Source organism: Dendropsophus ebraccatus, chromosome 2, assembly GCF_027789765.1.
Source record: "Dendropsophus ebraccatus isolate aDenEbr1 chromosome 2, aDenEbr1.pat, whole genome shotgun sequence".
In the NCBI taxonomy this organism is placed as follows: Eukaryota; Metazoa; Chordata; class Amphibia; order Anura; family Hylidae; genus Dendropsophus; species Dendropsophus ebraccatus.
The window spans coordinates 83501732-83520231 of NC_091455.1; positions in this window are offsets into that span (position 1 = coordinate 83501732).

Here is an 18500-nt window from a genome sequence, read left to right on the forward strand (position 1 = left end):
TGTTTTTGTCTATGGCTATGTTCACGCAATGTCAAAAATAGAGAAAAGGTGGCTGATTTTGATATTTAAAAAAACTTCCGTTATTGCCATTACATTGAAGTCAATGGAAAAACGGACGTCCAATGCACACAATATATTGAATAACGGATTTTTTTACTGTCGACATCAAAATAATGAACATATTCATTATTTTCGGACGTCTTTTGCAAACAGCGGACGTTTTTTTATTATTCACACACAGTTTTTCTTTTGTCACCATTTTTACTATTAAATTCAATGAACTTTTTAATTAAGCCACACCCAAAGGCCAATTAGTAACCCCAAACTAGAATAATGTACCAACACCAGTCATTGCACTAAGGGGAGGCCAGGCTGCTAAATGACGTCTGTTATTTTAGACTCAAAATGACGGACGTCATTATAAACAGAGCTGAAAAAATGTTGTGTGAACTTGCCTTAATGTCTAATTGTAAATTAGTGGGAAATTAGTCTACAGATGACACTTTTTTAAGTTGTATTGTTTTGCCTTTCCCAAGCAAGCAACCCGAAATGAAGACATCAAAAATAAAAATGCATTTCCATTCAGTCGTGAGACAGACATACTCTGGCTTCATTCACTGGCACCAATATTTCTATTACATTGTCCTTTTGAGCAAAACTGAAAATCAATGATAGTAGAAGTTTCAAAATTCACATTAGCTTTCTAGGAACTGGAAATAGATCTTCCTGTCAAAGATTAAACCTGCTTTACTCTGTCTAGACTACACAGGGAGCAAAATTATCAGATTCTCATTTCCTCAATTTCACTCTACAGTGGTAAAATGTGTGAGTATTGATTCATCTGGTGAGACAAAACGCAGAAGAGCTCTTCACCTCATCAGGGTCAAAAGAGTTTCTGGGTGTCTAATTATACTCATACAAAGCATATAAATCTTCAGACTCTCACTATGAGAGCACAGGCCCAATACAATCATTAGAATCCTTTTAAACAACTACTTGCTACATTAGTCGTATGAGAGGATATCAATACTCGACTGAATATTATCATGTAACTTATATTTTTCAATTATATATATATATATATATATATATATATATATATATATATATATATATACTTTCTGTAAAGCCAGGACTTTCTACTAGTGTTTCTACAAATCAGTCTCCTGTATATGACCTACAAGAAATTATTTGAATATCTTACATGCAATAGATATGCTTGTCTACAAATAACACTTTTTAGTTGTATTGTGTATTATTATGCATGTGTCTTTTTACTGTGGGGGTAATTGGGAATTAGATGGTGTACTCAGTGATAAGTCAGCCATTACTGTCATTAAGGAATCTTTATGAACTCTGTCAAAAGTTGTTTATGCCATATGATTCTATGTATGGCCACTCAGTATTATTCAACTTTTTGAGGACTTTGTTAGAATGCAACAATGATGTATTGAATTGGTATAAGATTTTGGTTAGAAACTCTGAAAAGCAGTTAAGAGTGAGGTATATATCTACTTGTGGTTTGTAGTCAACCACACAATAAAGCAAGCCTACCTATATGAGATTTTAAGAAATAGATACTCCCTTTAAAAAATGTATGTGCATATTTAAGTTTATGTTGTTATGTGTCCTTAGATCAGTGGTGAATCGAGAACACTTATTATGTAAAGGCACCGCCAAAAGTAAGGCTCCCCCAGAAAGTAGGGCCTGCCGTTGCCCCCCGCCGCCCCCCAGGACTCACCTAATCCCCTCGTAGACCTTCAAAGCCAGCACTACAGGCAGGCTGGTCCATGGCCCTAATGTCCTCCACACGTCTTGGCGCACACCGCCCCCAAACATCATGACGCCTGCCTGACCAGCTGCTGATGCGCTCTTGGTCTTAGGGTGAGTATTCCAGGGAAATCTGGGGAGGATGCCTAATTTCTCTCTCCCCGGCTTGGGGGGGGGGGGGGGCGGGGAAGCGGGGGGAGAGAAATAACACATCCCCCCAAAAAAAGACACAGGGGGAGATTTATCAAACATGGTGTAAAGTGAAACTTGCTCAGTTGCCCTTAGCAACTTATTAAATTCCACCTTTCATTTTCCAAAGAGTCTGTAAGGAATGAAAGGTGGAATCTGATTGGTTGCTAGGGGCAACTGAGCCAGTTTCACTTTACACCCTGTTTGATAAATCTCTCCCATAGTGGCGTTTTTTGAGGGAAAAAAATATAAGACACAGTCTCATTTTCGGGGAAACACAGTAGTAACGACTATTGTAAAAATGTTCAAAATTATGTTCATGCTCTGTTTTTCTGTTCAGTTTTTAGTGTGTGAATATAGCCAAAGGGAAAATAAATTAAAAATTGATAAAAACAGATCCTGATAACAATTCAAATTGGGTCTTGTACCATAATGTTCAATGTTCAAACACACCCAAATTCATCTCAAGCCTTTGTTGGTTAATTCTCAACATTATCTAACTCCCAGGCAAAGAAAAACATTAACATTCAATAAAGAGCTTGCTCACCAACACACTTTAGTCCAAACTGCTTACCTTCTTAACCCCTTCAAGACCAGAGGTTATTGATGAACGCATGTGCAGGTCATATTGAAGCAGTGTTCCTTCTCCTCTTCTTAGAGTTATCATGGTTTTTTTCCGCCTACAGGTCTGGTTGGGGCATCATTTTTTTTGCACTATTATCTATAGTTTTTATTTGTATCATATTGATATAAAAGAAAGATATATAATTAAAAAAATACGCAATTCTCTTTTTGTTTATGCTGTTCAAGGTGCAGGAACAATTATATGTTATATGTTATATTTTACAAGATCAGACAATTCCAAACATGTATTATTATTATTATTTTTATTTTTTTTATTTGTATAATGGAAAAGGAGGTGATTAAAATTTTTTCAAACTGTCTCTAGGTCCCCTGCTCACTGATAGCCTGCTCAGCCAATCACTAACTGTGAACAGTGCTTTGATTTGCTTAGTGGGAGACTTGGAAATGTTGCAATGAAACTACATTCTTGCAGTGGAATATAAATCCACTGCAAGATTAGAGTGCCACAGACTTTAATGGTAATCAGTATTGCAACGGATTTCACTGCCAAACTTGCAATGTTAAATCCGCAGCGATACAGTGCATGTGAAGATATGGTTATGGTGGTTTTAATTTCTCTAAAACAAAGGTTTAAATTGCCTACCTAGATATAAACTATTTAATATCTATGTAGGATGGCCAGGGATGCTGTTTACATAAGCATCTCCAAAGGGAGGGGGAGAAGGCAGCTCAGAGTAGAACAGAGAGATAGGCTCAGACACAGTTTTCTGTGTCTTGAGCAGACTCAGAACTTGGGAAAGAGACTGATAAAATAATAACAAATATGGAGCAAATTGTCAGTCTCTAAAAGGGGGGATTATTGAACATCTATTTGACTTAATCAGATAAATATGGCTGTATTCAGGCTCCACTTGAGTTTATTTTTTATGTAAGGCTATCTATAATCTATGTAAAGCTATGTTCCCACTATGTACAGCGCAAACAGCGCAACAGCGCAAACAATGGGCGTTATTATAAAACCACGGCCAAAATTATTGTACATGATCATTAATTTTAGCCATAATTTTACAACAACAGCCATGGTTTAGCGTTAAACAACGGCCATTTACTAAGAAACAGCCATTATTTGTACGTAGTGGGAACATAGCCTAAAAACGTTTAGGGTACAAACCCACATACCATATACGCAGCAGATACGCAACAAATACGCAGCAGATTTGATGGTTTAGATTTGATGCTGTGTTCAGTTATTTAGATCTAATCTGCTGCGTATTTGCTGCGTATCGGCGTATACGGTGTGTGGGTTTATACCCTTACAGTCACTTTCTAAGTTCCTTCTAGTGGTGTCTACAAGCATTCAAAGGTTTATAATTTAACATCTGGTTATGCATGGTATTTTGCAGCGTCATTCCTGGTGTCTAGTGGGGAGATCGCTCCTCCGGGACGTTATCCCAGAGGAGCGATCTCCGTTTCTGAAGCCGTCCGGGGACCGCTCCAAGATGGCTCCGTCCCCGGCTCGGCACTCGTTTACTTCCGGCTGCAGCAGCCTATCTCATGGATCTCTGCAGCATATCTATGCTGCAGAGATCTCTATGAGAGATCAAAGCACTTTTACTAGAAGTCCCCAAGGGGGGCTTCTAGTATAAGTGTAAAAGTAAAAAAAAAAACTGTTGTTATTAATAAAAAGCCCCCTCCCCTAATAAAAGTCAGAATCACCCCCCTTTTCCCAGGTTATTAATAAAAGTAAATAAATAAACAAACATGTTTGGTATCGCTGCGTGCGTAATCGCCCGAACTATTAATCAATCACATTCCTGCAAAATTGCGCATTTTTGGTCGCATCAAATCCAGAAAAATTTTAATAAAAAGCAATCAAAAAGTTGTATATGCGCAATCAAGGTACCGATAGAAAGAACATATCATGGCGCAAAAAATGACACCTCACACAGCCCCATAGACCCAAGAATAAAAGTGTTTTAAGCCTGGGAATGGAGTGATTTTAACCCTTAGGGGACACAGCCAGTTTTCATTTTTGCGTTTTCGTTTTTCCCTCCTCGTGTATATAAGGCCATAGCGCCTGCATTTTTCCACCTAGAGACCCAAATGAGCCCTTATTTTTTGCGCAACTAATTGTACTTTGCTAAGGCAGATGTAATTTTTGCCTAAAATGTGCCGGGAAACCAGAAAAAAATTATATGTGTGGTGAAATTGAAAAAAAAAACGCATTTCTTTTATTTGGGGGAAATGTGTTTTTACGCCATTCGCCCTGGGGTAAAACTGACTTGTTATGCATGTTCCTCAAGTCGTTACGATTAAAACGATATGTAACATGTATAACTTATATTGTATCTGATGGCCTGTATAAAATTCAAACCGTTGTTAACCAATATACGTTCCTTAAAATCGCTCCATTCCCGGGCTTATAGCGCTTTTATCCTTTGGTCTATGGGTCTGTGTGAGGTGTCATTTTTTGCGCCATGATGTGATCTTTCTATCGGTACCTTGATTGCGCATATATGACTTTTTGATCGCTTTTTATTACAATTATTCTGGATTTGATGCGACCAAAAATGCGCAATTTTGCACTTTGGGATTTTTTTGTGCTGACGCCGTTTACCGTGTGAGATCAGGAATGTGATTAATTAATAGTTCGGGCGATTACGCACGCGGCGATAGCAAACATGTTTGTTTATTAATTTATTTATTTATTTTTATTTATAAAATGGGGAAAGGGGGGTGATTCAGACTTTTATTAGGGGAGGGGGTTTTGTGTTATTAAAAATACTTTTTTCTTTTACTTTAGACATATACTAGAAGCCCCCCTGGGGGGCTTCTAGTATATGCACTCTGATCTCTCATAGAGATCCATGCAGTATAGTTATACTGCATGAATCCAAGAGATCGGTGTTCTATTACTTTTGGCTGCTGCAGCCAAAAGCAATAGAATGCCGAGCCGGGATCAGCGCCATTACGGAGCAGACCCCGGCCCGGTATGGATGCAGGGATCGCCCCCCCGCAATCGCGCCGCAGGGGGGCGATCCCCCCACTAGACCACCAGGGATGTATAACCGCAAGTATTTAGAAGCAGCTGTCAACTTTGACAGCTGCTTCTAAGTACTTAATTAGCGGGCACGGCGATCGGACCGTGCCCGCTAATAGCCGCGAGCCCGGGCTACTCGCGGCACCCGGGATCGCGGCAGTTCAGAGGGTGGTCGCCGCGCGACCCCCCTCTGAACTCCCATAGCGGCACGAGGACGTTAAATAACGTCCTGGTGCAGCTATGGGTTAAGGAACATATATTTGTAAACAATGGTTTTAATTTTTTACAGGCCATCAGATAAATCGTAACGTTTTAATCGTAACGACTTGTGGAACATATATAACAAGTCAGTTTTACCCCAGGGCGAACGGCGTAAAAACACATATCCACTAAAAACACAATTTTTTTTTTTTTTTTTCAATTTCACCACACGTTGAATTTTTTCCTGCTTTTGCAGTGTACTTTATGCAAAAATTCAGCCTGTCATTGCAAAGTACAATTAGTGTCGCAAAAAATAAGGGCTCATGTGGGTTTCTAGGGGGAAAAATGCAACTGCTATGGCCTTTTATGCACAAGGAGGAAAAAACAAAAAGGCAAAAATCAAAATTGCCCCAGTCCTTAAGGGGTTAAGGTTGTTTGGTGATAATGTAGTTTCTTTCAAGCTGTGATTTTCATTCTACATGTGCTTTCTGAATTGTTTTAAAATGATACCAGACCTTCATTACTATTTCTAAGGTTTAATATACATGCTTTGTGTGATTGTATTCTTTTCATGAACACCATTATTTGTAAATTATATGTTATACAACTAGAAAGTTTGAAATAACAAAAGAAAGAAGTCATTGAAAGGAAATAAATTAATTCTTTGTGACCTTAAATTATGTTTTTTCTCTTTTTATTCTTTAGGTTTTTTTAAAGTTAGAACACATATAGTGCTAGCTTTGCAATTAGTAGTGAAGTAAGTGTGTCCCAAGGGTGTGTTTAGTTGACAGCAACACAAAAGATAAAAAAGGCACTAATGTTTTGGTTGCACCTCATAACTTTAATGTAACGTGTTGTCTTAAATTTTGCTTTAAGCAGTATTTAAACATGAAGAAATAAAAGACTCTTTGAAAGCTATATGGTTTTTTAGCAATTACAAGTCCTCAGAGTATTAATTATGCAAAATAAATACTATTGTAAAGCAATACATTATCTGATTCAGGCCGAATTCATATTTAAGCAGTTTCAAGGACAGGCTGATTTTAATACCAAATTCTCAGCTCACTCGATTTTTCGTTATTATGCAGTATACATTAAGAGTGTATTAATGACTGTTTAGGCCTTTTCAATATTTTAGACAAGGCTATCAATTGTAACAGTTGTTATGTGACATTAAAATGTATCTCTTAAAGCTGCATTGTAAAGTGCACAATTGTCACTTCTTTAATCTGCATAGAAGATACCGGGAAAGCATTTATGTTGTAATAAATCAGGTTGCAGGGAGAGTACTCTGATTATGGAAAAAAAGATTCTCATGGATCTCATTTAAACAGCTGCAAAAATCTTTACATTATTGTCTTAATGGAACAATCTATCCCATATTTGTAATATGAGTGGAACCTATTACTTCCTGTGAAAGTGATAATACAGAGCAATTTACAAAGCTGTATGTACTAAACCAACATAAACTTAATATTAGACTATAGGTATACGTCTCTTTGTCCAGAATTTTAATATGGTAACATTGGTTCAGCATCTGTAGTACATGGGCACTGTCAATTTATTACATTATTATACCATGTTCACACAACGTATATTTTCGTATAAGTACGGCCGTTGTTGCCGATTGCAACAACAGCCATGATTAACTTAAAAATATACGTTGCCTTGCCGTCTATGGAATCCCGGCCGGAGCATATACACATAGTATACGCAAAAAGAGAAAGGAGCTGCCGCACCTCACACCTATGGCTGACACTAATGCCTCTCAGCTACATTTAAAAACCAATGCCAGGATGTTGGTATATCATTTGACCAAACCATATTGCCACATGTACCACGTGCAGGTCCTCTGGCCCACATGAGACCCTACACTAACTCAACACTGTGTCGGTCAGCGACCGCAAACCCTGCAAGGCGAGCGCAAGCAGGGAAGGGCTCTGCAACCACAATTTCACAGGACAAAACCCCAAGAGCCTCCCCCAAACCCAGCAGGCGCCGCGGGTAAGGAAAGTGGCCACCAAGCAAAACAAGTGTGAGCAAGGTCTTAATACTCACCAGGTAGAATGGGAGAAATAGGAGGTACTTGCAATGTGTTCACAGGTGCTTCCTGCTAATTGGAGTCACATGAGTCTTACAAGGAGGAGTGCTAGTACTCAGAAAAGAGAGAAATAAAATATGGACAAAAAGAGAAAGGAATGCTGCACCTCACACCTATGGCTGACACTAATGCCTCTCGCGAGTGGTAAGACCTTGTTCACACTTGTTGACCTTGTTCACACGTGTTGCTGGGTGACAGCTTCTCTGCCGGCGGCGCCTGCAGGGTTTGGGGGAACCCTTGGGAGAATTCATCAGCGCTAAAGATCATCCACACAACCAAGGAACATGTATGGGGCTGTTTAAAAAAAATAAATGAATAAAAAAATTGGCTGTGATTTTTTTTTAATGGGCAGCATGACGGTACATGTTTTTCAAAACCAAAGAATGTGTTTTAAATACACCAAAACTCAAAGCTCTAAAATAAATAGGACAAATGCAGAAAACATTATACTTTACACTGCCCAAACATAACTTTTATCTAGACCTATGTAACTAAATGATCCTGTAACACTCTTCTTCTTGAATAATGTATCACTTTTTTCTATGTCCTTTCAAACATAAAAATTATAAAAGAAAAAAAAGCTCTTAAGCAGAGTGTTTCTCATAAAATTTATATTAAACTTTTATTTATTAAATTTATATATGAGATTTTCTTTCAAAAGAAGAAAACAGGAAAACTGGCAGTAATCAAGATGTCTTAATTCGTTAACATAAACATACACACAGATTAATGAAGCTTGCAGAGATTCTTTATAAAGGAAAGATTGCTTATCGATCCATATCAAAATTTTCATGCTAATCCCAGTGAAGAGAGAGAGTAGCTGGTATCAGACTTAATAATCTGATTGCTGAGCTGTCCGAGACAATTCTACACTGGGTGAACTCTAATCAGTCCACGTCTTCTCATTTCAATGTGCTTGCCGTCTCCGGGTCTTTGTCCCTACAACTTGATGCTGCCTGGACAGTGATTGAAGATATGATATAAGCATGTTGACAAATTAAATTTTTACATTTCAGGGGCAATTTGCCACTTGAACTCCCATTTCTCACACAACTCATATTTTGTTGTTTTATTGATAGTCTTTGTATAGCTGCACACTTTAAATTATTCTACAAAGGTAATGCTATATTTATATATATATATATATATATATATATATATATATATATATATATATATATATAAATATATATATTATTATTATTATTATTTTTTTATTATTATTAACTTTCAACATTTGCAGCTTTCTTTCATTTGAAATGATCTTGCATCATTGTTTCATTTCAGGTAGCTGTAAATTTTTACAGCAGTTTGGAATGGATACAATGAGCAGTAGAGTTCATTTGTAGGTACAAAAGACTTTTAATCGCTGCGACTGTACCTGTTATCAGATATCAGAAAAGCCTTTCATTGCTGAATGAGGGCCTGCTTTACTACATTAAACTAGAACAGCAACTGGTTGTATTGCTTAATTAGAAAATGTCTTTATTGCAGCAAAGGTGATGGCACCATCCATACAACCATTATCTGTCAAATAGGAAACATGTATGATTGATTGGTATTAATTTCCTTTGGGTTTAATTCTGCCAATATATTGATTTGACATGCTTTTTTTATCAGGTGCTTGAATCAGTCACCTTAGCATAAGAGCAAGATAATAGTTTCAATTACAATTCCATTCACATTACAAACAGTGTCTTTGTCATTCTGAATATGTGGACAGTTATCTGGCGAAACCAATATATAAATGTTGTATTAGAGCATAACTTGTTTACATATAGTCTAGCTTATGAACTGAAGTATGAATACTTAAAGCGGCACTATCAGCAGGTTCGGGCCAGTGAACCTGCTGATATTTGTCAAATGCTATTTACCTCAGGATTCCAGTGCTTGAAGTCCTATTCCCGAGCTGTCCAGTATAGTGAAGGTTTCCGCTAATATGCTAATGAGTGGTCCCAGAGCATTTGGGGCGTTCCCCATTCTCCTGGAGCACCCGCTCAGCCACCCTAGCCTGCCTCCTCCCGGCCCGCCCCACTGTGCATATTCATATATGCATAGCCAGGCCGCTTGTAACGGCACATGTGCAGAAAGCAGCCGTTACAAGCAGCCTGGCTATGCATTCCCCGCTCGGGAATAGGATTTACAGCACTGGAATCCTGAGGTAAATAGCGGCTGACACGTATTGGCAGGTTTACTGGCCCGAACCTGCTGATAGGAATACCCCTTTAAAGCGGCAATCTCTCAACTTAAACTTGTAGGGCTTGTCAAATTAAATATTTTAGCAAACACATTATTTAACAAATTTGCCTGTTTCTCCTGATATGTCCAGCCTTTTTCTCCCATTGTTGACAGCTCATTATTTAGGTGACCGACCACTGCTCTGATTTAAAAGTAGTGTCTGCATAGATTGTGATACCTATCCCCTCTCTGTTTGCACAACTAGGGGGTATTTAAGCAAAAACTGTGCAAATCATTGCCGCCTGTGCTATCCATGCAGGTTGACAAATCCAACCCATAGTGTGTGTCCATATTGTACTATCTATCTATCTATCTATCTATCTATCTATCTATCTATCTATCTATCTATCTATCTGTGTTTAATATAGCTATAAATACACCAGCCAAAAAACTGTTGGTAACCTAGACGAGCTGTTCAACAACAGGAGGATAAAATTCGGGAGAAAGAGGCACATCTGCTAATTGAATGTATTTGCAAAATTTTTTTTGAGATATCACTGTCAATATAACTTTTAAAATCTAAATCAGCAACGGATGTGAAAGGAAGCTTGCAATTTCCATTTCTTATTATTATTATTATTATTTTTATTATTACTATTTTTACTATTTTAGTTATCATAGTTTAAAATGAAGCTTAACTTAATTGAAATCCAGGTCCAGTCTCCTGAAGGTAGCCTTTTGGTGCTGGTTAAAAAAAGAAAAGTAGGAAGTCCCGGCCAGTACCAGGGGTCACGGCACATTGCGTCTGTCAATATGGGACTTCCTGCACAAGACCAAAAAGACACAAGACCAAAAACCTGCTTTCAGGAGTCGGAACTTCGTTTTTAAGCAAGTATAGCTTTGTTTTAACCCCTTCATGACCCAGCCCAAAATGAACTAGTGGACCGCACCAATTTTCATTTTTTCCTCCTCCCATTTTTAGAGCTCTAGCACTTTCATTTTTCCATCTACAGGGCCATGTAAGGACTTTGTAATGGTTTCAATCTACCATAACAAGTGTACTTTGCAATGGTTTCAATCTACTATAACATGTATGACAGAACCTAAAAAATATTCTTTATGAAAATAAAAATTTATGAAATTGGTGGAAAAGTGCAATTGTAACTTTTGTGGGTCCCTGTGTCTATATTATGCACTTTACTGTAAAAGTGGCATGATACTGTTATTCTATAGGTCAGTTCGAACACAAAGACATGCAAGTTTACTCCGATTTTCTAATTCTTTTTTAATGAAATAATTTTTTTTGCAAATAATTGTTATTAAAATGGGCCTATTGTGGCTTTTATAACAGTTTTATATTTTCACATATGGGGCTGCATGGGGTGTAATTTTTTGCACCATGATCTCTAGTTTTTAGGAACATATTTGTGTAGATTGGATGTATTGATCACATTTTAATATTTTTTTAAATATATAATGTAACAAAAAATCAACAATCCTGGCACTTTTTCCACTCTTTTTGCTTATGCCATTTGCTGTATGGGAACACTATTGTTACATTTTTAAATCATCTCACAATTACGCATGTTACAGTATATGTATGGGATAGGGGATAATGTATGGGATAGGGGATAATTTTTATTGGGGAAGGGCTTTGTGGTATTTTTAAAAACATTTTTACTTTTTTCCACTTTTTAAGTCCCCCTAAGGGACTTTTATTAAGTTGCACACACTGATCATTGCTATGCCACAGCATAGCATTGAACAGTGTTATATTCGTTCTGCACATATGTTACACATCGTTCTGCATGTGGCAGACTCTATAAGCAGATTGTTGGCATACTGCATGGAAGTAAACGGATCTTACTGGGAAAGTGATTGGTAAGTGAAAGGAACATGAACATTAAAAAATGATCGTAATCAGTTTGGTTCGTGTTTGCTGAACATTTACAAACAAATAACAAACGTACAGTAGAAGTGTATATTTTGGTGTGGACAAATTAACAGGTGCAAAGTGTAAAATACGTAATAGTGGAGCAATTAAAAGGTGCATAGCATTAGTGTATCTTTTATTCACCCATGCGTATAAACACAATGACGTGCATGTATCACAAAATATGCGTGAGGAATGCTAGGCCTCAGCGTACAGTCAGTTCAGCAAGTCATGGTGTCCCAGCGAGCCTCCCCTTTTGGCCTCGGAGAACTCAAATACATTGTGACAGGATGGACTATGATGGACACCTATAGGAATCCCCATAGAAACTCTCTCCTGCTCTGGACAGTTCCTGTCTCGGCCAGATATGTCAGCAGAGAGCACTGTGTCAGACTGAAAATAAAACAACATGTCCTGCAGGACAAACAGCAGCTAATATGTATGGGAAGACTTGAGATTTTTTAATAGAAGTAAATTACAAATCTATATAACTTTCTGACAATAGTTTATTTAAAAGAAAAAGATTTTCGCTGGACAACCCCTTTAATTCCTTGGTGAAATGTGTACCCAACACACAGTGACTTGCTATAATGCAAAAACAAGAGGCAAGAGGCAATTGTTATGCACAACAAATGACTGATTTGCTACACTGCAGCATCAGCAGTTTTTCTTATTCACAACCAGTGACTTGCCACAATGCAGAAGCAGCACCCAGTTTATTTGTATACTGGACACAGGCTGCACAGCTTTCACAAAAATCTTCCTAAAATCTATTCACAAGCCACCCTCTCCTCTCTGTCCATATCTCTCTGTTTTTTTCTTTCTGTTATTCTCTCCCTGCTATAACCACCAGTTTCCATCTACTCTCAACTACACAGACTGCCAGCCTCCCGCAAACGAATCACCTTATATTGAGGGTGAGGTGCTGACAGCACATTGGGGCTTGCAGGTGATTGGACGGCTGCAAGGGATTATGGTTAATCCCTTGTTTTTGCACAGAATAAGTATTGTAAGCTAACATGTCTATTGAACTTTGTTAACGAATCACTGTGAATTTGGTTCGCAAAAAGAAACATATTGATAATGCAATTCACAGTGAATCTTGTTTAACCTGATTCGTTTATCTCATCTCTAATATTCCCCTCTACTGCTTTGATTGTACTTTCTTCCATGGTCACACTTGAAATGCATTCGGATGAAGATGTGCCATCAGTAATATTTACCTGCTCATGTGTGGAATAGTCATGGGTTCAATGTATGTAGGCAGCAAACATGACATTACAATATTGCTAATACATAACTACTCGTAGATAATGTTGTATGTAAGACATTTAATCAACTATTTATTCAATAATTCATTCAATAATTTAGTTTGAATGGAATGGATAGAGTGGAAGTTAGCAACCATGTTTAAATCTGGGTTTTACCTCCGACCTAAGCTAGAGAAATTACTCTCTATTGGTAGCTGCTTAACATTTCCTACTTAAGTGGCTTAAAGATGTCTTTTCAGAAAGCACAATGCCACAGGTGGTAAGATGTGGTCCTTGTATAGCAGCAAAAAATGTTATAGTAAAATCTATATACGTAAAAAAAGTAATTTTTGTGAAGGGGGGCATATTTATTGATGCTTGAACAACCTTAGAAACCTCTCTATTTCACGTTTCATGTGCCTGGCTTCATGTCATTTAAAAATTCAAGGAAAAGAAATACAAATTACTCAATGAGAAAGCAGCAACGTAGTAATGCAATCACAGCTGCACAGCTAGGTAAACAAAAGAATTTACTACCAACAAACATTTGTTTCAAAACCCTTTCCCTCTAATTAAAAACAGATCTGATTCTCCCAAACAACCAATTATTGAACAGTTTGTCAAGTCATCGTACAAGACAGTCAGTTCCCGCACGTAGAGCAGCTGGAAAGTTGTGATCAGCTTTTAATCAAATGTCATTTTTACAATTACTTACAGCTCTTATATGATTTTTGAAAATTATGAACATGTAGTAATATAAGATGTTATGGAGCTGTATCTTACCTGAAATTAATTTATTATTGATTTTTAGAAGCATTCAGAAAGCGCTTAATATTTTGTGTAAAAGCACCCTTAGGATATGCTGACAAAATGTTTTGTTAGGCGAACATATGGCCTTAAATAATGATCATAATTATTAAAGCCATGTTCTCATTCTGTAAGTTTTGTAATAATCACGGCCGTTGTAACAACGGCCGTGATTACTATGGAACTTACGTAGTTCTGCCTTCTAAGGAATCTCGGCCAGAGTGTATACACATAGGGGGGCATTTATTAAGTCCGGCGTTTTTTACGCTGGACTTATAAATGCCCCCGCAGCTCCGGCGCTATGGGGATTTATGTAGAGGCGGACTGCCTCTACATAAATCCCGTGCACGCCGGTGCGCACCGCTGAAAACCTACGCCAGCTGAGGACTGGAGTAGGTTTTCGGCGTACATTTGGGCGGAACGGATGGTAAATCGCGCGGACTCTGAGTCCGCGCCCTCCGTTCCGCCCACTACACGCCCCCTTTCCGCCCCCCTGGCGTAGATTTATTCGCAGATCGGCAATTTGCGTATAAAAAAATACGCAAATCGGCACTTTCCGCCGAAAATCCTCCGTTCGCCGGATGATACATGTGGCCCATAGTATACACTTCGGCCAGGATCCCTAGCAGTGTTGCAAGATACTGACATGTCAGTTTTCTTCAGCCGCTATTCACTGAACACCAATAATCAACTTCAGTACTCATTTATTACATTGGATGGGAGATGATGGTGCACTGACTGTACTATCTTATCAATCTTATACAGTACTGTACTGTATTAAAGCCTCACCAGTGGTAAACTCACCACGTACAACCCACAATCCACACTCAAAGTTCAGATACCAAGCAAACATTAAAGTGTCACTGTCATTAAAATTGTTATTGCAGAAATCAATAGTACAGGCGATTTTAAGAAACTTTGTAATTGGGTTTATTAGCCAAAAAAATTAATTTTTATCATGAAAAAGCAGTTTGAAGCTCTCCCCCTGTCTTAATGGTTTCCTATGGAGAGAGAAAGTAGAGAGAGCAAAACAGGACAACAAAGAGTTAATTTACATTTACATCACAGGCTTTCTCCTCTGATAGTCACCACTGACCTCTCTGACCTCTGAATAGGGCTCTGAATAGCTCCCCCGCTGAGCAATCCTTTGTTCTCGGCTCTCTGCTGCCCGCTAATCTCGCTCCTTCCCCCTCCACCCTCCCCTCTTCATAGACAAGACAGATCCGACTGATGAAAAAACAGTCGAGATTTTCTGATTCTGAGCAGTGGATGGGGGGGACCTGGGAAAAGGCTTTTTACATGCAGATAATGGCATATTTGGCTAATAAACCCAATTACAAAGTTTCTTAAAATCGCCTGGACTATAGATTTCTGCCCAAAAAAATTTAACGACAGTGACTGTTTGAAATACCAAACATTACTTCTGGGTACATTTTTGTTCGAATACCAAAATGTTCTAATTCAAAAGCGTTCAAACACTGAAGTATTACTTTATTTCAAGACTGGGTGCCAAAAAAATATTGAAAAACCAAGCAAAAGTTTGAGAACTGAATCAAACTAAAATACTGCTGCGAGAAAGTCTCTAGCAGGGTTATTATGGCCTCTGTTCCCTCTGCGATATAACTTCTGTGACAAGCTGGGTATCTCTTTTCAAATCAACTGTTGTGGAAAATCCCTGCTTCTTACTGAGGCCAGACTGCTGCAACTTATATCCCAGGGACCAATATGCCACAAATGAGAATCAGAATAAAAGTCAGATAACAAGCCAGGGGTCAAATCGAGACAGCAAATACAGGACAAAATCAGGACCAAAGACAGAAATGAAAAGCTACACATGAGGTCAGAAACACAGACAGGAGCACAGTACAGAATCAAAGATAAAAGCCGATGTTAGAAATACAAGCAAATGTCAGGAAAACAGTTACAACTCAGAGAATATGTTAGTATAGAAAAGGCAGGTCACAAACTATCATGGGCAGTTATGGCAGATAGTTGCCTATTTAAATCTCCTGCCTGAGGTAATTCTGGACTGCTGGGCTGCCTGCATTGACCCAATCCTAGCACTGGCGCTGGATAACCCTTTTAATCATTAACCCTAATTTTGGGCAAATTTAAAATTCATCACATTGTAAGAGCTGAACTGCTTAATTTTTTTCCATAAGTAAGGCCATGTGAGGGGTTGTTCTTTGCAAGGTTTTTATTACTTTTTAGAGATGAAATAACCAAAGAACAGTGCAAAACCTTAAAGCATAGCTTTTGTATAAAAATCACATTAAAATATAACCAGTATAAAAATCACAAAAAAATTGTGTACCAGTAACCTAATTTGCTATGCAGGAAACAGACCACTGATCTGAGGGAGACCAGCCAAAGGTAACACTTTCAACTCCTGGCTAAAGTGCTCAATACAGTTAAATCCTATGTGCATTGCTCCCTGGAAAATACGAAAAAGTCTTTGGAGTCTTATTTAAGAGTCTCAAAACACAGGACTAGCCAGATATGCCTCTGGGAAGGGGCAATCCAAGGGGTTGTTCCTGTAGGGAAACCACCAAAACCACAATATTAGGTGGCCCTATATCCCAGGGAGCAATACACCTAGGATTTCACCTATGCTTTAGCCGGCAGCCGGCAGTGCTATCTTTGGCTGGTCTCCCTCAGATCAGTGATCTGTTTCTCTTATAGCTCTACTGGGCATTGCTACCATCTAGTCAGAATCCTGTCCCACAATGATGAGGGGCAACACCCCAAAACAGTTGTCTGTGGATGGATACCTGGTCTTGATCTTGTCTTGTCATTATATTGACTTATAGAGCCACTTAATATGGTGGTTTCCTTACAGGTGCCACCCCTTGGATGGGCCCTTCCTGGAGGGAAATCTGGCTAGTCCTGTGTGTTGAGACTCTTAAATGAGGCTCCACTGGCTCTTTTTTTGCATTGTCTTATTTTCGGTAGCTCACTTTCATCGGGCCCCTAAAGTCATTTAGGTCCATACCTGTCCACCCACCCATAGTAGATTTGTAAACATTCATAAATCTGTCAAAATAACCATTATTGTCAAGGTTTTATCAAGTCTACTCAATAACAATTAAACTATACCTGATATTGTAACTTAGAGAGGATTTGGGTTCATATTGTGGTTTTCAGATTGGACAGCAACATCTGGCATTAATTAAAATAAATGACCTTTCAATTTTATAGGAAACATAGACAAACTGTATTCATGGTGGTCTAAATCTAGTGACAATCATATGTCAATAGCCAGAAGCACTTTGAAATATTTTATCCAAGAATGTTAAGATGGAACAGTACAAGGTTGACAGGATGCTACATGGACATTTATAGAAGACAGTAGTTTTGTTAAGGGTCATAACTTACATGTTCTTGAGTACCTATTCCCACATATGTCAGGCAGAGACATAAAGTAAACTTTTGTAATCTAACATTCATCTCATATTGCTTAGATTTAAGGTTAAACAATGGAATAAATATTGTTTTTTTTTCTTTTATTGTTATACACTTGTATGGTGTTTTAGTCTATTGTTGTTTGTGTACAGTATTTTGAAAAGATTATACCTACCACAGTCTAGTATCCAAAAAACAAAAACATTTGCACATATTCTGTTAAATTTATGGTTTTGAGTCATCAAAGTAAGTCTGGACTTTGTTGAGATGTATAAATAAAAAATAAAAAAAAAACATAGAAACACATACTAGTGGAATGTACAAAACAAGAAAAGTTTGTGATGTTTTCCAGCCCGATTTACTTTAAACCATTCATTACTTTGCACAACTCATTATACTCTAAGTTAGTTTCAGCTAAAACCATGTTTCCTTAAACAGTGGGCGGTAAAAAATTGAAAGATGGATATGTTGTTGTTGAAAAGTCACTTATGCTGATGCAAATCCACTGCGTTTTCTGCGCCGGACTTAAAAATGTCCACGCAGCTCTGACAGTTTGGAGATTTATGTAGAGGCGCACTGCCTCTACATAAATCCCAAGCGCATCAATGCGCACGCCGCGAAACCTACGCCAGCACAGAGCTAGAGTAGGTTTCCTATTTATTTTCTGGCAGAAAAATTTATGAATTAAGCGGACTCTGTGCCCCCCATTCCGCCCCCTCCACACACTCTCCCTGCCCCCCTGGCGTACCAGGTGGAAAATGGCTAGATGAAAATATTTATTCACCAAACGGCCATTTGCAAATAAATTTATTTGGATCTGCCCATTTTCCGCCGAAAAATATGCTTTTTTCATTGATAAATGTCCCCCTAAGTCTGTTACCTTAGTGTAATGTTGACATTCATTATTTTCACAGCTTACTTACATTTATGAAGCACCATTGTGATAAATTTGGCATATGAAAAACCCCTTTTTAAAAAACCTTTATAAATGCAAAGACCACATACGCACACAAACATATTTATACCTAATATAAAAAATTATTC